Source organism: Anas platyrhynchos, chromosome 1 (assembly GCF_047663525.1).
Source record: "Anas platyrhynchos isolate ZD024472 breed Pekin duck chromosome 1, IASCAAS_PekinDuck_T2T, whole genome shotgun sequence".
Taxonomy (NCBI): Eukaryota; Metazoa; Chordata; class Aves; order Anseriformes; family Anatidae; genus Anas; species Anas platyrhynchos.
This window is the reverse complement of record NC_092587.1, coordinates 55,614,139-55,636,501: the sequence shown is the minus strand read 5'-3', so window position 1 is coordinate 55,636,501 and position 22,363 is coordinate 55,614,139. Positions and strand designations below refer to the sequence as shown.

At 39.4% G+C, this 22,363-nt stretch overlaps 1 long non-coding RNA gene across 5 annotated transcripts in view; it reads right to left on the bottom strand.

The window, feature by feature from the left end:
- Window positions 1–1,199: 1,199 nt before the first annotated feature.
- Window positions 1,200–22,363, bottom strand: part of LOC106015667 (uncharacterized) — a 159,395-nt gene continuing 138,231 nt past the window's right edge. For 4 of the 5 annotated variants that reach the window (XR_003494973.3, XR_011809433.1, XR_011809429.1 and 1 more), the window contains 2 exons: window positions 3,518–3,829; window positions 1,200–2,161 (listed from right to left, as the gene is read on the bottom strand). This is a non-coding gene — a long non-coding RNA (uncharacterized lncRNA). Of the gene's footprint in view, window positions 2,162–3,517; window positions 3,830–4,381; window positions 4,462–22,363 lie in introns of all 5 variants that reach the window. The other variant, XR_005262005.2, reaches the window with a different exon arrangement.

Below are 22,363 nucleotides of genomic sequence, written 5' to 3'. Positions count from 1 at the left end.
GGATACCTTACCTGTCAGTACAAATGCTCTGAGAGACCACATGATTGATGTCCGTGGCCTAAAAAGATTGTGTGTTTGTTTTGTCCATTACATCGTTATCTTTCAGAAGCTCCAATCAGATAAAAATTTCAGTCACAAAACAGGATATGTCCTGTTTTCTCCTTTCCCTTCACCCAGATAAGTTTTTAGCATAACAATCTGACAAAATTGCACTTTAAAAAAAAAAAAAAAAAAAAAGGAAGAAATAAAAATGTAGACATATTTTTAAACATTCTGCCTCCTTTAAGTTTAGGTTTAGCTTAAGAGACCCAAGTTGCTTTTCAGTCCCCCCCTTGCTAGCAGATGTCCATAAGGCTTTCTCTAAGGTCACATTATAGGCAACTGTGCAGTGTGAGAAAATCAGGAAGGCATTTGTCAGCGTGGTTGTCAATGCTCCTAGAAGTCCCAGACAATATTAGAGCTCAACAATATACAAATATGTGGTAAGACTCTTTCCTCAAAGGACTTGGCCCATCGTGCATATGATCCCTGCAATAAAAACCTCACCTGCGTCATTTGCACCAGGCTCCTGGAGTCTGTCTGCGATGCATGGTTGAGAGTCCAGCTATTTATTTTGTACTGATGATCTCCAAGATTGCCAAGGCCTAGATAAAAGTGTACTGGCAACTCACCCACTCTGAACATGCACATCTCCAGTTCTCTATCCCCAATCCAGACAGCAGGCTCAGGCCCAGCAGGCAATGTTCCCAGTCTCAGACATCTTCATATTGGTCACACAATATGTTCAGCAAAGCCCACTTTCTATCCCTATCCTTCATTGTTTTCTCTTTGCAGAGGGTGTTGCCCATATCCCTCCAGCTAAAGCTCTTCACCTTTGCAGAAATAAGAGCATCTGCTCAAGCGCCCACTTGGTACTAGCAGAAAGCTCCACCATTCTCAAAACAGTTGTCCTGTGTCAGTTCAGGCTGGAGGGGTGGTTTGTGGTATGCCCCAGAGATGATAAACACTATCTTCTAGGTACACTCCATGCAACATTATTCAGTCCACCTTTCGGGACGGCAAGAGATGGAAGAGGATCCTGGTTTATTCTCTCTAACATGGTATACCTGTTGTAGTAATTTGATGGGGAACCACTGTTCAGGAGCATGAACTTACATTGTTTTCACTGAAGCACAATACTGCCATGTAGTACTGACTTCTGTTTATTTTTATTCTGTTTATTATGTACATAAGTACATGACTTCTGCTTATTTCCAACAAGGTAAGGTGGTAGAAAAACATGTCAAAATAATATTCTATTGAAAAGGCTGAAAAAGATATGTATTTAATTTTCAGATTACAAAAGTGCACTTGATACTGTGGACTATTACATGGTAAATTTTGATTTCTAAAAATCCAGGCATTGTATTTTTTAGACTTCTATCAAACTATGTTTCAAAGATACTTTTAATGACAGATGGGTTAAATAGTACAAGAAGCTTAGTATGATATGGAATCCTTGACATAAATGTTTTATAAAAGTGTCGTGTATATTCACTACAGCAAACATCTGTCCCAAATGGGAGTGAGGGTAGAAGGTGTCTCTTCTGCATTTGTATGAGATTTTCATTCCATCCCAGAAACTCACACAAATGAAAAAGAAAAAAAAAAAAAAAAAGAAAAAAAAAAAAAAAAGAAAGAAAGAAAAAAGGTACTTCTCCCCATTCTGGATAGGAGGGCAGTATGAAGCACTTAGCTTGGGGAAAAAGGGACCTATAAACCAAGCAGCTACAGCAAATGTAATAACGAATGCAGCTAATGGTAGTGGCAGCTGTTATGCAGCAGTTATGTCTTGGGAGAATCCCAGGCCCCAGTGAGCATACAGGGTGCCATGGAGGAAGGCATCTGAGCTTCAGTGGTTAGTGTGGTCAAAAAGTCCTACTATATTACTTTACCACTTGACTGACAGCTAGGTTTGGTTGGAAGAGTATGTTTCAGCAAGCCATATATTTGAACAGATGATGGAACAATCTACTTGAGTCTTTAATTTGAAGCAGTTTGATGCATCAGACTTGGTTGGTTTCTCTGGCTGTGGGTGATCACTGAACAACGTGTTCTCTGGAGAGCAGGAAGCTGATTAGCTCATTCACACAGTACCAGTCTCTTGATTACCCAGTCCCTCCTAGAAAACAGAAGAAAAAAAAAAAAAAAAAGTGCTTAACAAACAGAACAAAATGGGTGTCTCTTTCTGTGTTAGCCACCTGAGTGTGGTGGGAGTACACACAGACAGGGGGAATAATTTGTTTGCAGAGGCACTGGAAAAACTCAGCAGCAACAAGCAACAAAAGGAGGAAACAACTGAAATGAATCTGATGAATCTGCATATTCTGCCTGCTGCCATTTCAAACGCTTCTTTCTTCATGGGGAAAGGGGAGGCTATGCAGAGCCCTCCATGCTGAGATGCTAAATGAATTTTTCCTTATGAAGTCTGAGGGGGAAATGAGGTTGCCACTGACTCCCATCCTCAGCTATTGGAGTGTAATTGTGCCCAGGGCCAGGCAGCTGCTGCCTCCTGCACCTAAATGGAAAGGCAGTGGTGCTTGTAGTTTTAAGGAGGATTTTGACTGAAGCAAAATAAAGCAGTGGCAAAACACAAACAGAGATAAATGACAAAGCTCTTGATTCTCTCTTACCATTGGAAGGACAAAGAAAAGATTGGAGATAGTACTCATGGCTGAATCATGCTAAGAAAAGACTTCATGGGGCAGAAGGAGATGGGATCAGCTGGTGACAGGAAGGTTAAAAAATAATAAAGTCAGCAAACCAGGCACTAATTACTAAAAAAAAGGGGGGGAAGGATCATATCCCATTTCTTCTTTGTGTAATCCATGGGGACTACCTGTCCCTTTCTTCCAATTTGAGGTTTGCCCATGTAGTGCCATGAAGATACAATGCTTGCCCCTTAGTGAACAGGATAGCAGTCCCATTGAACAAATATCCATCCCTAAAAGTGCCACACAGTCCAGTAATAATCTGTTTAAACTACTCTTAGAAAATACATGAATTTCTCTGCTGTGTCACGCTGTGCCATGTGTCCGTGTTGCAGAGGCTTTGAGGAACCCTCTGGGAATGTGGTAGTTGTGTCTGGCCCAATCCTTTCTTCATAGTGTGTCTCATCTGTCATTCCTGGTTCATCTGCTCCTCACCCAGGACTGAGACTCTGCACTATCCTCCTCTCTCCAGCTCTTCAGTAACACAAATAGTAAAGTGCCTCTGAGGCCATGGCAAATATTTTTATAACACTGACCCCTAACCCAAGAGTGTCCTGAGCTACCAGGAGCTGTGTGACAAAATGCTATGGAGATCTTCATGATATGGTACAGTAAGCAGATAATCAAATTTCATCTTGACCTTGCATCACCTCCCAGGACCATAACTAAGGAAGTATCCCTACATATCAACAGCATAAGAATGGCCAACAAGAATAAACTTGCAAAAATTTACAAGACAAGACTTTCATATATCCAACACAACTCACCATTTCTGTGGGTAGCTTCTGCTGTCATGGACGGACAGGGGAGTAATTTGCCAGTTTCCAGGTGCCACTTTTTGTTGTGGAATGTTACTGGTGGGAAGTCTCAGCAGAGGTGTACAAGCATTGGTGAAAGCATAGGACTCAGTGACTGGTGAAGATTGGACAGGCACCGGTATGTCTGTCTTGCACACAGGAGTGGAAATCATGGAGTAGTTTCATTTCATGTCTGTGTAATCATTGGAGTTGCTGGGATTTTGTAGCACCATCTCAGCTTCCCTCTTGGTAGCAGGGAAGTGTGTTAGCAGGTGAAAGGACCTTCATGTAAGAGAGCATATAGGAAAGTGGCATCTGTTATGGCTTGGTAAAAAGTAAATTAAGAATTGTTTAATGTTTGCGGGCATAAAAGTCAAACTGCACAACTTTTTCTTGTCTTGAATAACAGCATTGTTGAATAAGGAATGAGGCTTTTTGTTGATGCTGTTTAATAAGGTAATCATAATGCAAACTGTTTAGTAAAAATTTTAAATAAAATATGAATACCTACTAGCAAAGTGTGCTGCCCTCATAATTACAGAAATTGGCTTATTGGCACATAAGCATTTTGCACCAGGAGTTTTTTGTTTGTTTTTTTTTTTTTAATGCCAGAATCATAGCCATTCAAAAAGAGAGATACAAATTCCTCTTTTATCATGGATCGGGGGACAAAAGGATTTCTCATATGTTTCCCTTTAACACATGACATTCATACCCTTGCCCTGAGCAAGGAATCTGACAGTCTGATCACCACTAAAACATCTAAGAATAGAGAGGTTTTAACCACTCTGAGTTAACTGGACCTTTCTTCATTCTCTATGGTTTGTGCCTCACCCTAACAAGGTGGCCGGTGATATGGCTTGAGAAGATATTGTCCAATATTAGCTAAAGCACCTGAGATGAGCTGGGAGCATCTGAAAGTAGAACAATAAATAAATAAATAAATGTTCTTCTTAGTTCTTGCATGTTATATGATAACACTGTAGACCAGTAGATTGAAAGAAATAATGAGGTAAATTTTGGATAGATAAATTATTATAAAAATGGCTTGTCCTAAATATTAATATCTCTAGAAGTCCCTACACCTATGAAAATATATACAAATATATACATATATATATATGTATATATATATATATGTAAGTTGTTCTGGTAATATTTATATACAAGATTATCCCTTTACCAGGAATTCTGTACTAAAAAAAAAAAAAAAAAAGAGAGAGAGAGGGTGAGAAGTTGGTCCACAATGCATTTTCAGACAGAAGCAGCCTGGTCACCAGACTGTCTTCCTGCATTATTTCCTTTTGCATGCTGATATTAGAGAATCACAGAATCACAGAATTTCTAGGTTGGAAGAGACCTCAAGATCATCGAGTCCAACCTCTAACCTAACACTAACAGTCCCCACTAAACCATATCCCTAAGCTCTACATCTAAACGTCTTTTGAAGACTTCCAGGGATGGTGACTCAACCACCTCCCTGGGCAGCCCGTTCCAGTGCCTAACAACCCTTTCAGTAAAGAAATTCTTCCTAACATCTAACCTAAAACTCCCCTGGCATAACTTTAGCCCATTCCCCCTCGTCCTGTCACCAGGCACATGGGAGAACAGGCCAACCCCCACCTCTCTACAGCCTCCTTTAATGTACTTATACAGAGCAATAAGGTCACCCCTGAGCCTCCTCTTCTCTAGGCTGAACAAGCCCAGCCTTGAACTGATATTTCTTCTACCCACCAAAATAAAGAAAACTTCAGGTCATAGAAAATAGAAATACAAATCATTCCTTTGACTGCCACTATAATCCACTATATCTCTAGCAGCACCTTGGATCCTTCTCATAGGTTATTGGATTTAAAAAATAAATATATAAATAAATAAAAATAAATTAGTTTGGTCTAAAGAACATGCAGCAACTTTGCAATGGAATTGCTTCTTGCAACCCAGGAAGGAGAAAAATGAAGTCTTTGGCAGGAAGGAGGGGAGAAGTCAACAGCTTACATATAAACCTACTTGGATATGAACTTTTGGGTCTGAATCCACTGCAAGAAGCTAAGCAGAAGCAGCTGTCTGTAGGATTTTTTCCTACAGATACAGCAGTATCTGACTTTCCCTTCTGCTTGAATTCTCCATGTCAACATCCTCCAGCCATGCTGAACACACTAGTCTTTTAGCTGGTGCATTGGCTTTCCAAATCGCTGCCATGACGTTTATGGAAGAAACTCCCACAGCTCCCATCTCATTTCTTTATTTGCTTTCTGTGACCTTTTCCCAGTCCGTCTCCTTTTCCTCTAAATGGCACTGGTCATCTCTCTGCACCTAATTATGTTCAAACCATGGTTGTTCTGAAAGCTTTTTCTCCTCATATCTCCCACCATCTGGAACAGTCTTTTTTTCTTGTTGTTTCTTTCTGCCTCACTGCTTCTCCATCTACTTTCAAATCTCATCTGAAAACATCTCTGCTCCCATGCCTGTGCCTCTTAATTTCTCTCTCCCTCTGCTATTATGTATTATTTAACTTTGATAAGTACCTTGGGATGCCATTTGTATGAAACAAATCCTACTAAATAAAGCTGTACTCGACTGTCAGCCAAGCTTACCCAAACTATTTGCTTTCTCACTTGATCTTTGGTAAACAGTTGACCCCCTCTGTGCTGATGAAGAATAGATTATGCTGATGGCCACTAGGCATTTGGGAAGATGAGGGACATGGTGCTGCCCTGCAGATCTGTGAGTAACAGAGAGGCTGCTCTGTGCCAGAGCCCTTCAGGCAGAAGGCACCTCACCAAGAGGAACAGGAGCAGCCTCTGGGAAACCTGGGGGATGACAAGGGGGCAGTGCAAATTGCTAAGAAATTGCAAGGCTTATTAACCACCAAGGGTCATTGGTGAGCTCTACTTTTATCAGATGTCATGTACAAGTGTAAATACCTGAGGCAGACACCTAGCCCGAGGTACATATCTGAGGCACGAAGGGCTGCAACAAAACTACCGAAGCAATGGCATGAACAGGCTTGGGAGAAGTCAGATGAGGGTAAAGAGTAAAGCTGTAAACCTGTCACCTCTGAAGTGCAGAGTCAGGAGAGGTACACAGCTACAGCTACATGCGGGAGAGGGGAATTGTTTGCTCCTGTTATATATAACTATATGTTATATATAACATCTATAACTAGATGTAATATATACATATATATATATATATATTTAAAAAAAAAAAAAGAGAGAGAGAGATTTAAAAAAAAATGAACAAATAACAAAAGCATGTGCTTGGTGCTTTCTGGCAATTAGTGAGACAGATATCATTTATCAGCAAGCACTTTTTTTCATAACAGTTCTGGATTTTGAAGCAATCCGTCCTGTATCTCTCATGCTCTCTGCCCATTTTCTGAAAGGTGCAGGGTTCTTATCACAGTAACATAGAAATTCTCAGTGTTGAACTTGCCTGAACCTCTTTGACCTCTTTTAGTAAGCCAGCCCCCAAACAAGGCAGAAGTATTTTGGCATCATCCCCCTCACATCACGGGAAAATAGCAACAGGAGGAGCAGAATCAGTTTGGCTTAAACCTACTTCTCCAACAGAAATTTGTGCTGAAGGCTAACACACATCTTACCAAGGGAGACAATGATGCCATATAGCTTACTGATTTAGTCAAAAATAGTCTCTACCCAGAGGATCTGCAGAGCAAGTAACACTGATAAACTGATTAGAAACTAATTCTAGATAATAATCACTCTTTTGAGAAAATAATAAACTTGTTCCTGAAAAATTGAAGAGTAAAGGAGGCTAAATTTATTGAATAAATAATTTGCTATGAATTATTCACTCAGCTTTAGTGCTTATAGCTATTACATTAAAATATTCCCCTATTTAACATATAATGCAAACTAATAACAATTAAAGTCAGCAGCGGTGGAATGCTCTCAGCGAGCCACACTGCAGACTGCTATGCAGCTTAGCCACAGCGAAATGGCCATTTATTAATCTGCCAACATATGCGGCCTAATTGGCTATTTACAGCCAAATAGCCAATCCAAGTGCAGGGATTTACATAGAAACAGTGCAGTTACTTTTAACTATTGTGAAAAATCTGTTTATTCTGGACTTGTAGACTGGCCGTGACAACCAGACCTTCCTCTGCTTAATTGTAATTCTCCCAAGCAGACACACAGAATTAACCCTCACATCCATTAAAAGCAGCTGTGAAATTCCTCTTGATTTGAGAAAAGTCAACACTTTACCCAAAGGTTCACCCTGCTCTTAGGTGATACTATACGGTTTGACCAAAATGGGCCACGAGATGGATGAAATTTAGGCCTTTTAGTCAGTGCTTTGGCCTACTTCTATTGAACCTATATAGTAGCTCTGAGTCCTGTCAATATTAATTCTTTTCAGCTAGCTTTAAAACTGATTAAAATCAGTCCAGCACTGAGCAGTCAAATAGGCATCATCCTCATCACCCCTTCCAGTGTCCATGCAGGGATAGACAAACTGAGCTGAGCTAAGGACTGAACTCTTTAAATCCTATTCTGTCAGATAAATATATATATATATATTGTTGCAACTTGTGCAGAGGGGAGGGCAAAACACTTCCTAAAAAAAAAACTAAAGTTCCTAAAACAAATGTGTGGATGCCAAAGGTAACTTGACTCCATCTTGTTTTGTCCCAGTGGCTGGATACAGTGTGACGGAGAGAGCAGAGCCGTGCTGCATCTTTGTATATTTACTCTGGTGTTCCCTGTTTAGCTCGGATTTGCCACATCCACTAAAAACACCAAGGCTAAAGGAATTTATTTCCTGCAAAAGTGCCAGCCTTTCAGGTTCCAAGTTTATTTAGCTCAAGATGTGGTAATTACCAGCTCATAAGCAGGAAGCATACCCTCTGGTACTAATCTACTTAATAGAAGTTTATTGGATAACATTGACCATAACGATAACTAAAGCAGATATACGTCCCCATTAAACGAGGTTTAGTCTTCAACATCCACAAGTCTATCTAGCAGTTTTAGTGTAAGTTTTATCCCCCCTCTTCAGTACTTTACAGCCTTTTGTCCTTCCCTGCCTCTTCTCCAGGTCCTGGTACTTGCTGTGGTGATGTTACAACAACACTTCAGCTGTCTAAAAATACAGCACTAATAAAAGTGCTGTGAATAAAGGGAACATAAGTTCTCACTTCATCATTCCAGCTTCTTGCCTTGATCTATATAACCACTTCACATTTCCCTTGCTGGGTACTCTTTTGCTTAGCAACCATCCCTCTCTTCAGAAGCAAGTGGAGAAAAAAAATACTCTCCTTGTTGATAGGCACACAAAAAATGTTATAATAGCCAATTTGGACCACCTAATCTTAAAAAGCGCACAAAGCAGTGACTAGAGGAATAGACCTTGGACACAAAGATCAGTTCCCTATTCTCATAGGTTTTGTGTGAAACCACAGTAGCTAAGTGCCTAAACAGTTCTGGACATCACAGCCTTTGTTTCTTTGCGCCTCAGTTCCTCATTTTTAAAACAGTAATAAGTTTCCCACATCCATAAGTGGATTATGAGCATGAATATATGGAGATCATGAGACTTTCAGATAACACTGTTTAGAGAATCAAGAATTTGCTATAGGTGATTTATTTTCCTGTTGTTATTTTTGTTTGTTTTTCAGTGGCTATTATCACATTCTTCAGGCATGATACATAAAAGGGAAATAAATATTTTTTTCTATGAGAACTTCATCTTAGTTTTTGTTGTTGTTTCACAACCTGAAATATAAATTCCGATCCCTTACTGTGTTCTCTCTATTGTATCTGGACATTTTTCTAAGCCATATGCATAACCTATCTTTAATTTAATCATTTTTCATTAATATTCTGTAGCAGTGAGTTCTGCCACTCTTTTTTTTTTCTTTTTTTTCTTTTTTTTTTTTTCTGTTTTGCAGTGGTAAATGTTTTGCTTTCCAAATTTGCAAACTATCTTTTTATCTTTGTATACAAACCTGCCTTTGTAACTTAATTGGCATCTTGGTATTTTGTTTAATTTAGTCCAACCTACTTAGTGAAGACAACCTTTCCTTTGTTTAAAATTATGTTTGCTTAGCTAATTTTATTTACAAATCCAATCTTACTGCAAGTTTTGAGCAAAGCTCTATTTTTGTTTTCTTTGCTCCAAGGAGTCCCAGTCTACCACTTGCACATAAATGCCATTCATTTTTGAGACAAGTAGTATCTCAGGTCTCAACACATCATTTTAGACAGAGCTACTAGAACTAAACCACATCCTGAGGGGATACACCATTTGTGCATATAGCACCGTAATAGCTCCAGTAATATTGTCTAACCCATACGTCACACTCCCTAATGTCTAGGTTGGCTTTTATAAATCACTGATCTGTAGGGAAAATAATTCTTAACAGCATCATCTACACTGATGCTGAAATGCTTGCAGTTAGGTGGTTCTAGTTTATTTATCCAGGAGCCTCTTCTGATTCTCTGTGGCTTTTCTGGCTGTTATGCTGTGTGAGCACACTCACCCCTTCCTACAGCCCCTAAAGACAGCAGAACAGGATGAACAGGAGATCCTTGCTCAGCATGCACATGTGCTCTTCTCCCCCTCTCCTGAATTATTGTGAGAGGCAGTCACTGCTGGAGCAACAAAATCTGCTAATTGCATTGTTTGCAGTAGACCACCAAAGAAAAAAAAAAAAAAAAAGCCAACAACACAAAGCTGAGCTCTTTCTCAAAAGGAGCATTAAGAGGAGAAAGAAAAAAAAAAAAGAGAGAGAGTTCATTAAAGCAAAGTAATATCCTAAATAAAGCTAATGCACTCTCTCCTGTTCCAATGAGCTTCATGAATAATGGATAAACAAAGCTTCATCTGCTTTAATTAATCTGGTTTCAAAATTAATTTGACCAACACAGAATTAGCAGTCAATTTAAAGCGTTGGTTGCTCAACAGGTTCAGGATATACAAAGAGAATGGGTTAGCAGAAAGTGCTGCAAACAGCAAAGGGCAATATTTTATTCCCTAAAGTAAAAGGCTTGGTTAATTAACAAACAGCTAAGGTAAGGGGTGCATTTTTCTTGCCAAAGACTAGTTTTACTCTGGTGTTTTATTAGAAATTTAGGCTCTTTGGACCAGATTTCTTGCTTGTTCCAAAAAAAAAAAAAAAAAAAACCAATAACAAAATAATCTGAATTTCCTTTAATAGACATTTCTCCTCTTCTGGAGAATCCTGTATTGATGCAGAATTGATACTGATGCCTTTTTAAAATGCAGTTCCTTCTTCTGAAGCACAGAGGTGGTTCAGTGAGGAAAGCATTGCATAGCTGCTGTATGGCAGATGCCTTTGCTTGTTGTAGGATATCCTTCTGTGTCAGGCTTGCTGACACAATGAAGCCACTGCCAGCCTCCTCTGTTTTAAGATATTTGTGAAACTTTCTTTCTTTGTCATTAGTAAATGGAAATGAAAAGCACTTCTGTGCCTTTGATCATCTTTGGAGCTCTCCTTAGTCTTTACCCTGCTCAGCAAAACTCTTGTGACTGTCCTCCCCAGCAACCAAGGGATCCTTTGGTACAAAGGTGGTTTATCTCTTTCCCCTGGCCATGTTCCCAACACGGATGATTTAAGCAGACTGAAGATCGCATAACTTATTAATTGTTTTTAAATGATTCCCCATTCAAGTTAGACACACTGTTTTCATCTAAATTAGCTTTGTACCACAGCACAGGCATAAATCTGTTTTTGTGAAGTAAAAGATCCAGTAGTTAAATTGGTTAGGGTTCACTGATACTGAGGAGGCAATCTAGCTAAAGCATAAAGAGCATTGTATCAGTGCTTAAAAGCCTCACAGATTTTTAAAGTTTGCACCAAGACTGGTTTTTCTGCCAGTATAAATCAGTGTACTTTCCCTGACTTCACTGGCCTTGTGCTGATATGTAAGGTTATTCTTTAGCAGTCAAAAAAAAAAAAAAAAATTCTGTTCGTGCCATGCTCCAATTACCAGGAATGCAGCTTTGTATGGGTTTTGCCTTGTAATTGTATATGGTGAAACTGTTGTTATTTGGGCCATTGCTATATAGTGTCCTTGAGAAAAAGGGACTGACTGCATCCTTTAAATTCCTTCATGTAGTTGATCTCAATCTTCTGTGATAAAGTCTGGAGAAGAGATGAAATTCAGAGAAATGAATTGCTTTGGATTATTTTTGTCCTAAGTAAGCACACAGGAATGACTTGCTCTGGCAGATGTAGAAGAAACACTTGAAACTGATGAACCCTTGTTTACCTTGATGCTTTAAATAAGTGAGATCTGTACAATAATATTATACTAAGGCTGGCAGACTACAATACTAAGACTGCATTTCTTCAAAGTCATTTTTCTATAAGTGCATATGCTTCTTTCATAAGAAAATAAAACCGAAAAATTTCAATTTTTCAGAGTAATTGTCACACAGCATTAGGACCCTCCAGAGACTGGACAAAGCAATATATTTGCACTAAAATAAACACATAAACTGCTTCCGACTGGTTTGTCCCAAGTAAATTGGGCAAGGGATGCTGGGAAAGAAGTTTGAAAGAAGTTAAAATTGCTCTGAAGTAGACTGAGTTTGTGCCTCCTCTAAGTCACCTGAAATTTAGAGAGGCAATCTCAAAGCTGTTTGAGCACCTCTTCTAAACATGTCCTCATAAATGGCAAAAAATGAAACTGCTTGGAGGGTGCCTTCCTTTAAAGCTCTATCAACTCATTCCCAGTTCCAGAAAAGAGACAGAGCCTACAGCTGTTGTTCCCATTGCAGCACTCATTGGAGTTCCCACTGAGCTCCAAGGTCCCATGCAAATGTGTTCTTAACTTAGGGGACCCCAGTGACAACTATCCAGTTTACTATTCATGCTCTCTGATATAGCTGTGGAAGTGCCACCTGAAGAAAACTTCTTAAGTTATCTTGGCACCTTTTACGACTGAGCAAGGGGGATCTCCAGGAAAACAGCTATGTTTTGCTTTAATCTTTTGGGAAAAGTGGATCTGTGTTGTTTTCTTGCATGTGAGCCTTCTTGTGTCTTGTGCAGCAGGAGACAGCCATGCAGAACAAAGCAACAGCATTGCAATCTGAAGATTTCTCTAACTCCAATGGCCCTCAAAAGTCCCCCTGTTATGGTCAACACTGTAAGCCCTTCTGCCGTTTAAGTCAGCTGAGGAGGCTTGAACCATTGTCTCATAGATGTGTAGGCTGCACTGGTAGTAACGCTTAGGTGAAAACAGAACATGAAGAAAAATAAATCACCTGCCAGTGTCCTTGCCCTTGATGAAAACTTCCTAACTATATTCGAAGCAGAACCCAAGCCCTGGTTAGGATTGCTGGCTGAAACAAACAGCAAAAGGACTGATGGAGAATGATTAACATGTGCAAAAGGACAATGCTTAGGAGATCAATTTCCTTAGTGATTCATTGTTGCCATCAGAAAGATGGGGTTGCTAGGGAAAGGAAAGTTTATGGCTTCTCCTGCATAGATTTATGGAGCAGAAGAGGTTGTCCATTTCAGATGTGTTCTTCTTGGAACCAACACACAAACACACAGATTTTTATTTTTTTTTGAGGAGAAATGGTTCTCCATGTCATGTTATGCTTGCTTGATGATGTATGTGCTTACAGCCTGTCTCTACAGATTTTCACCCGGAGAGAGGGACCCTGTCTGCATGACTGTGTGTTGGAGGCAAGGAGCAGATTGTGAAGGAAAGTGGAGAAATCAAGAATGACCTCTTTCCTACTCATTAACCAGTGTGTGGGGACAGCCAGCTCCTCGTAAATGCAAATTAAAATGGACCCTCTGTCATCCTGCAGCAATCAGAGTGCCCTTGGAATAGCCAGTGATCGGCAATACATAGGGCAGCTATACTCCACATGCCTCACATCAAATAATGAACAATTGCATACTTGTTATCCCAGATCTGCCCCACCAAAACATCACACTTCCCTGGAGCAGAACTAGCATAGCAAGTAAAGAAGCATGAATAAGTGCTTAGAAGGGCTATTCTGCAATTATGAGCTTATGCAAAACATCCTTCAGCTTTGCCTATGAAGTGTCCAAGATACTCAGGATAGCAACAAGACAGGACTGGACCCTACTTGGCAGAGCATCATCCATGTCCATTCCTTAGAAGGAGAAAGTAATGGTACATCTTAAGGACTCAGCTGGTGTTTGCTAATGGTTTCACCAGGCAGAGTTTAAAGCAATCTTCATGGTGTGATCAATCTATCACTGTTTAATGACGCAAGTTTATTAGCCTGTAAGAGAGCTGAGGGGCCAATGCCTTACCCTGTCCTGGATTCACTAGAAGCTTACACAATTCAGAAAACATTTACCCAGGTAACATTGTCTTAACCTTTGCCTTTTCTTTGCATGACTGTTGAGGATACAGGCGGAGATTGTGGTGATCTATTATCTGGGAGGTTTGGAGCCCCCTGGAATAATCGGCAACCTTTTTTCAAAGTTCAAAGTACTTTTAAGTCTGGGAACTGACAATGAGCTTCATAGATTCAGGTATCTGTAAACTGGTCATTTTGAAACACATAGTCTTGATCCATTTCTGATGATTTATCTAAGCCTCACTTGAGACTTTACTACGGTGACATCTGACTTCTCTTTCTCATCATTATCCCTGAAAAAGTAGTTACAAATGACTACTGACAGCTGTCAACTTTCCTGTATTTTTAAGTGCCTGGGTACAAGGTTCAGTTTCATGAACAAGGTAATAGCATCAGATGATCCTTTGCCATGATCTGTGTGCATAGTTTGCCTGCAGCAAATTAAAGATAAGTTGAGCCATGCTTTAGTGCATGAGAGATCTTATATTAACTCACATTTGCTACAGGGCAGGATATATGCATGAACAATTATGATGATTCGGAAGTGAGCAGCCCAGATGCCTTTTAAAAATCTAGAGGAATGCAGAGCATGCTGAAAAGACATGAGGTTCATGTCAACTACTTTAAATGGGTCCATTTCTTGTGTTTTCATGCCTTGGTCACATATAATTAACATAAATGTTTGTTGATCATTTACCTACACCTAGCTACCATCTCAGTATCAGATTATTTTCTCAGATTTTATACTTATTTCATTCTTTTAAGGTCACTCCTTCTGTAAATTAATTATAAACTGTCTTTAGTCTCTTCTTCCAAAATAGTCCTTCTACAGATAAGTGGAAGCTTCTCCAAGGTTTGTCAAAGTTTTTCTTGAAAACTGGGTATTATATAACATTATATAACATTATTGTCATTAACACTGAAGCTTAGGTAAAACTCTGATAGTGAGCTGTCTTAGGTCTTGAGGTCCTGTGGAGTTTTCCTGGGAACATCTTGGGTACATAAGAAAAAAAAAAAAAAATGTTTCAGAGGATTAAAGCTAGGATTAAAGAACTAAGCCAAGGTTTTGCTGGTGTGTGAAGCCAAAAGGGAGAAGCCACTTCATTGTCCATGGGTAGTTGATAGGGACAGTAATGTTGAGGGAGCCACTCAGGCTATTCATAAACCCTATATGGGAAAATTTCCATGGGACTGTAGGAAGAAATTCCCTGACAGTCTATCCACCAGAACTGACAAGTTCTGGTGGACATCTTAGTAGCCTATTCAAGCGGCAGGAGCATCCCATGAAAGGAAGGTAGCAAAGGTAGCAAAGTAATAAAGATATAAATATCTTGGGTACAGAGAAGATAGATGAAGTAGGGAAAAGGAAACTAAAATCAAGCCAGAGAAATTAGTGCATTAGATAAAATAATATGCTTCATTTTTACTTTTCCTACACTTGATGAAATGTCAAATGTCTGTGCAGTACAGCAGACACCTCCAGCTGAACAATCTGGCAACTTGTCCTTGACTTGAACAAAGTTTCAAAAGTAGTTTGTTCTTGGACTCATGCCACCTTACTCTGATTCCTCCTGGGAAGCCAAATCAGGTGATTGACAAGGTCAGTAAGACTTTGATGTTAAATTCTTGCAATTTCAAAACTTCTCCTGCTACTATGGCACTGAATTTGCTCTCATGCACAGCAGCAAGACTTCGTATTTTTCCCACTGCAGTAGATGGGGTGGGCAATAAATTGGGAGGAGACACAGGCAGGACATCTGACCCAACCTAACAAAGGGCTGTTCCATACCATATGACATTATACTCAGCAATAAAAGCTCGAGGAAAAGAGGAAGAAGGGGAGAATGTTTGTACAGTATTTGTCTTCCCAAACATTAGCATGCTGAAGCCCCTGCTTTCCAGGAAGCAGCTAAACATTTGCTTGATGATGGGAAGTAATAAATACGTTCTTTCTTTGCTTTGCTTGTACATGCAGCTTTTGCTCCACCTGTTAAACTGTCTTCATCTTCATCCATGAGTATTCTCACCTTCCTTCTATTTTCTCCATGTCCCACAGGATGCAGGAGTGAGTGCACCGTGCAAATGCCAGACCTTCACAGAGACCAGCCAACATGCTGCTCAAAGGCCACAAACCATGACAGTCAACTGAAATGACTTGTTACAAGAACAAGCTGGTAGCACCTTTCCTCGATTTTCCTTTGTATTTTAACACCTAAGAAGATCTTTCTTCACATTCACATGTCCTGCCAAGCACATGAATGTAGAGCTGTTCATAGGCAGCAGTTCAAGCTTCCAGAATTATTTAAAAGGATCTCTTCCAGTTCTACAGGACCAAGCGTCCACTAAGAGGTACCCATCTAATTTAGTTTAGGTCTGAACTATGGATCAGCTACTGCTCCTAGATTTTTCCCAGACTTACTTGAGATCAACCACATTAAGCAATTTTAGTACCAGCTGCCCAGCTATTTCATAGCCATTTTCTGTGAATGAGTTCATGTAAAACATAACATTTATTTGTTTGGATCTTTAGACAGTTCAAAAAAACTATTCTGCTAAGTTGTTGTTATTGATTTATTGTCCTAAGAGTTATTTAGCATGGTCATGCCATGAGCAAAATTCAAATGAGATAATTTTGCTCTCTCCAAATTTGCAATCCTCACCCTCAAATTTGAACTTGAAAATGAATGAATTAAATAGGTTCCAGATATCCTCCTTTGAGGTCAGTCTGGGAGTAGTTCTTGTTCATCTAGAGGCATTTCAGCCTTTTACACACTAAGGTGTGTATGAGGCCTTCCTAGGTCTTTAAGTTTCAAGACTCTATTACCAATTCAGAGGGGCCATGAACATTTGTAGAACTGTTATCTTGGTGCTAAAAGACGTAGAAGGTATCTTTGCCGTCTTATTTTTTTTTCCCCACTACCTTCTTCATATTTTTTGAAACAAAGTATAAGAGATCTTGGTATTCTTCTATTCACCTCAGAAAGATTAAGAGTAGCTCCTCTTCTGGTATCTAGCACGTCATATGTGCATATCTCCATGAGTGCTTCTGGCTGCCCGCCTTTGATGTATTTAGCACTTCAAACTGCTGGGTGGGAAAGACTAGTGTTTGTTTCAAACTGCCTGGCATCAACTTCGTAGGGCCAGGCTCCAGCTGGCTCTTGCAGTTACCTCCTTTCTCTGTTTTCAAACATGAGAGAATCCCACACACACTAATTATCTAAGACAAATAATCTAAGACAAATAATCTAATAAAATAGATTATTAAATAATAAAATAATCCAATAAAATAATCAATAATAAAATAATCTAATAAAAAATAAAATAATCTAAGACAAATAGCCAGAGGCAATACTTTGCTTACTTGGTCCTTGCAGACCAGATATAAAAGGTTATCAACTGACAGTCCTCTAGAAATGGCCCTAGAAGGATTTTCTTATTCCTGCAGTGGTATTCGTGACTCTTGAACATAGGACTCTTCATCTGTTTCAAATCGCTTTGGGACCTACAATATGCCTTTGGATGATGGATGGTTGAATCTACAGGGGGCTGAAACAGAAGCATTTACCCTGCAATTCATTCCCTAAAATAAGTACCACTGAAACATCGATACATTGTGCCTTGCTTCAGTACTGTAAATGATTTGGATGAAATTCGTCTTCAGTTACTCCTGGCTGGTTTACTTCTTACATAGTTTATTTTCCAGGCCACACTGAAGAATTTTTGTCTATGTTATATGTTTATATATCGTTATATATAACGATATATAAACATATATATATATGTGTGTGTGTGTTATATGTTTAGCCTAGTTATGGGCTTTCTCATAGGAGGTCCAGGGAGCCATCTGGGAGACAGAGGAAAAAGAAAAACAAAACAAAACAAAACAACAACAACAAAAACCTTTGGATAGTATATGTCAAACACATAATTGTGACAGGACTCCTAGTCAGGTTGGTATCATGGTGTCCAGTTCTTCTCATATCTCATAGGAAGCCATCCAAGGAAGATCAAAAAGTTTTTAAACTCAGTGAAGCTGGATTTTTTTTAGGCTATTAACTAAAACTATTAACTTGTTAACTGAGTAAAAATAGTGTAGGAACAATGCTTATACACAAGTGTTCCTGTGATCACTGTGTTTTTGCAGCAGACACCTGCTTTGATGCTTGGTTTCAACATGTGCAATAACATACTAATTTGTAGCTGATTCCACAGTCCTTTCTGATTCCTGGGAAGTGTCCCTTTCCATTAAGTGCAAGGCCTGGCTGTGGGTCTCTCCACGTTCCTCTGAGCTGCCTCACAGTCTCTCCACAAACTCTTTCCTATAATTCTCATTTTCTTTTCCTGCCAAACACTTTAGCCTAGGGCATCACTTCCTCAAGAGGTGTTGTCCCTCTTCCCAGAAGGCTCCACCTGAATTTTCCACCTATTTCCTTTTCTGAATGGGCATAAAATGCAAACATTAGACAAATGTAGAGAAGACCATTCTTGGATAGGATTTTAGCCTGAAGGTATTATTTTGCCAATTAGCTGACAGGAATGAGGAAAATCACAAATATTGACAAAGACCGTATTCCAAAGCCATATTCAAGCACGCATTCAGTATTTGAGGTTGAAGGTATTAACCAGTATAAACCCATGTAGAGACAGAGGTCTCATACCCGTCATGACTGTGTATAGATCTAAGCAAGAGTTTTTTTTCCTACCAAGGAAAAGAAAAAACCTCAGTGGTTTCTGCAGATCTTTTTTCTTCTACTAAAGAATGTTTTCAGTTCCTTTCTTGAGAGAAACCCCAAGAGTCTATTTATTATATAAAACATCTTCTCAGGACAAGTGAAGACTCTTTTAAAACTGTTTTATACACACCCAATTCAGTTTTTAAATTTGTCCTTCAGCAGAAGCACTTTTTTTTAGATTATTTTAATTCTGACCCTTGTAGGGTCCTCCTCAAAATAAATCTTTGTGGTCCAAGGCTTGTGCTCCTACTCTGGTCTCTGGGGACTTTGTTTCCTAGTAACCAACATCCCTGTACTGGGAGCTCTTGCACATTTTTCACTGTATCTTGAGAAGAAAAAAAAAAAAAGAAAAAAACACAAAACAGTTTTATTCAATAAATAGATTTTGACAGCAAAAGTGACCTAAGCATCAAACAGACAAGCTAGGAAAAAGTGTGCATAGCAAAAAAAAAAAAAAAAAAAAAAAAGCATAAAAGAGGGGTATTTTGTTGCAAAAGAACTGACAGAAATTTCAGTTATTTAGAGGTAAATATTTAACAAATATTTAACACAGTAGTTTTTTAAAAGGACAGGAATAACACGAGCCTGGATTACAGCTGGAACCCTGTTAAGATATTAGTATACATGCATGGCTAAAAACAGTTTTAAAGGAAATAGGTGAAACATCAGAGTTAGGAGAACAAAAATTTCCCAAGGTCTGAGAGTTCTTAGTTTCTCCCCTCTATTTCCTAAATTTCTGGAAGACCAGAAATGCAAATCTCAAAAGCAGCTTTCTAACTGACGTAAGGCATTGGCTGATGGCTTTGCTGTTTCACCTCTGAGGTATCATTCCTGTTTCAATAACTGCTAAGTATAGGCCACCTCCCTGTTTCTCCTGGTGGAAACAGGAGTTTGGCCTAGGAGTTCATGTGGGAAAAGACCGATGGTTGTTACACAAAAATATTAAAACACCAAACTTAACTCTAGCTTAAGCAACCAACCAGATCATTATAAAGTGTCTCAAATCGTTAATGAGGTACACCATCAGATAAATTCACAAAAGTTTGTATTTCAGAAAGAGAGCATCTCCATTTGTTTATTTGTTTGTTTGTTTTTCTTTTACCATCTCTGGAACAAGATTATAGGCACTATTTGAGCTCTTACATACTGTTGTTACTTACATACTCTGATAATTGCAATGTTATAGCTGTTTAAATTTCTTTTGGCAGCCTACTTTTAAATGTGGGCCAATAAACTTTGTTTAAAAAAGTTGTCTTTAAAGACAGTTTTTCCCCTTTAAAATGGAAGTTTCTCTTTGCACTAAATGTACGTTCCAGTTCTCCCATTGAATCATTATCTGTTATTGCTTGCACAAAAGTTAAAACTATGTTCTAAATGTTAGCAGTAAATTTTATATACAATTTCCTTAAGTTAGGGATTGTTTTCTAGTTATAAAGAATGGTCACTTAGGAGGAGAAGAAATTTAACTTAATCTACCTTTGGATAACACGTTGCTGCTAAGTATAATACAGATGGATCACAAAAACAAACAAACAAAAAAACTAGGTGCTTTATGCAGATAAAAATAGTATAGTTTGCATCCAATTCAGTTAATTCTACAGCAGGGATTCTCACTCTGTTTTGCATTACATTCCTGTTTTGCAGATGGGTGATTACTTCTGTTGTAGTGGGTCCTACTAATTTTCCCCGTAGACAGTGTCTCTGTCATATGGGGTGCTCTATGAGACAGATCAAAATCACAGATTTAAGTAAGTTTTCTGAAGGCAGAGACTGAATTCTGACTAGAAAACATGCCTCTCTGTCCTGCCTGCTGTCTTGTAGACCAGACCTGCCTGACAATCTACCTCATGCTCATCTTCAACCAAACTGGCCTTCCATTCTACCCAGCAATATGCAAAGTACAGAGCTATTGCATGTTTCTGACATTTCTTCACAGTCTCACCTGCACCCTCTCGGGCTCCTAGATGCAATGTTGTAAGTAGCTCACACAGATTGCCTTTCCAGATTCTTTCTGATGAAACATTTAGGCATGTTTAGCATGTTACAGCATAGGTGGATAAGGGAAGAGCAACTGACATTACCTGCCTGGACTTGTGCAAAGCATTTGACACTATCCCCCATGATATCTTTGTCTTTAAGTTGGAGAGACATGGATTTGATGGATGGACCATTTGGTGGGCAAGGAACTGGCTGGATGGTCACACTTAAAGGGTTGTGGTCAACAGCTGAATGTCCAGGTGGAGATCAGTAATGAGTGGTGTTCCTCAGGGGTCAGTATTGAGACTGGCACTGTTTAACATCTTTGTCATTGACATGGACAGGGGGATTGAGTGAACCCTCCACAAATTTGCCGATGACACCAAGCTGTGTGGTGTGGTCAACACGCTGGAGGGAAGGGAGAACCTGGACAGGCTTGGGAGGTGGACCTGCACACACTCAAGAGGTTCAACAAGGCCAAGAGCAAGATCCTACATCTGGGCTGAGGCAATCACAAATATAAGTACAGGTTGGGCAGAAAATGGATTGAGAGCAGCCCTGATGAGAAGGACTTTGGGGTGCTGGTGGAGAAGAAGCTTGACATGAGCCAGCAGTGTGTTCTTGCAGCCCAGAAAGCCAACCATATCCTGGGCAGTGGTGAGGCACTGGCACAAGCTGCCCAGAGAAGCTGTGGGTGCCACTGTGGGTGGCAGCGCTTAAGCCCAGGCTGGATGAGATTTGGGCAGCCTGGGTTGGGGGGCGGTGTCCCTGATCATGGCAGAGGGATGGGATTATATGGTCTTTAAGGTCCCTTCCAACCCAAGTCATTCTATGATCCTACGATCCTCTATGTGACGAAATGAACCACACTAATATCAAGTACACTTCCTTGCTTTTCATGATGTTTGTTATGATGCTTTTGGAAAGCTTATCCATGAAACTGATTCCAACTGATTTGAAAAAGAACAAAATGTTGGAACTGAAAACAAAGATCAACGGCAAATGACAACATACTGATGTAAACAGTGTGGTCATGTAGTGCACTTGTCACAGGTTTACAATTTCCAGTGGGTATGAGAAGAGAGAGGCTATCTCAATTCAGTACAGTATGCTCATTAGATCTGCACCCATTCTTTGAAATACAAACTCAAATCTCATTTTCTAATATCTGAAAAGACCTGTACAGACTCTGGGCAGCAAAAATGGAGATGCTCCATGACAGGCCAGAGCTAGCAGCCCCCCAGCAGCAAGGTGATGCTGAAAGAGTTCACTGGGAGTACTGGCTACTGTTCTGAACATCTTATGAGATGGATACAGACAAGTAAATTCAGTGTCTGTTTCCATGGGGATGCTCTGGAACTTCCTTAATATGGAAGCTAATCAAAATGATCTAAATGTATGAATTATAACATGGATTAATTTGATCTGCCTTCAAAGTTTCCTCCACTTAAAGAGTAAGATGCCAATTGCCTGAGGGATATAATAAATGTCTACAAGCTTATTGTGAGTGATGTTTGTACAACTCCCTGCATAATGGGCCACTAGCACGTAACAGTTGCTGCTGCCCAATATAAATAAACAAAAACTCTTGCTTCCTCTATATTTGTAACTATTAAGTATTATCAGAGAAAGAATTGTCTAGCACATTCAAGAAGAGTATGATAACATGAAATGGGTCTGGATTACTCTCAAAATGTCCTAATGTAATGATAAAGAACAGATCCCTTACCGAGTTTGATTACCACCCTTCCAAGAAACGAGG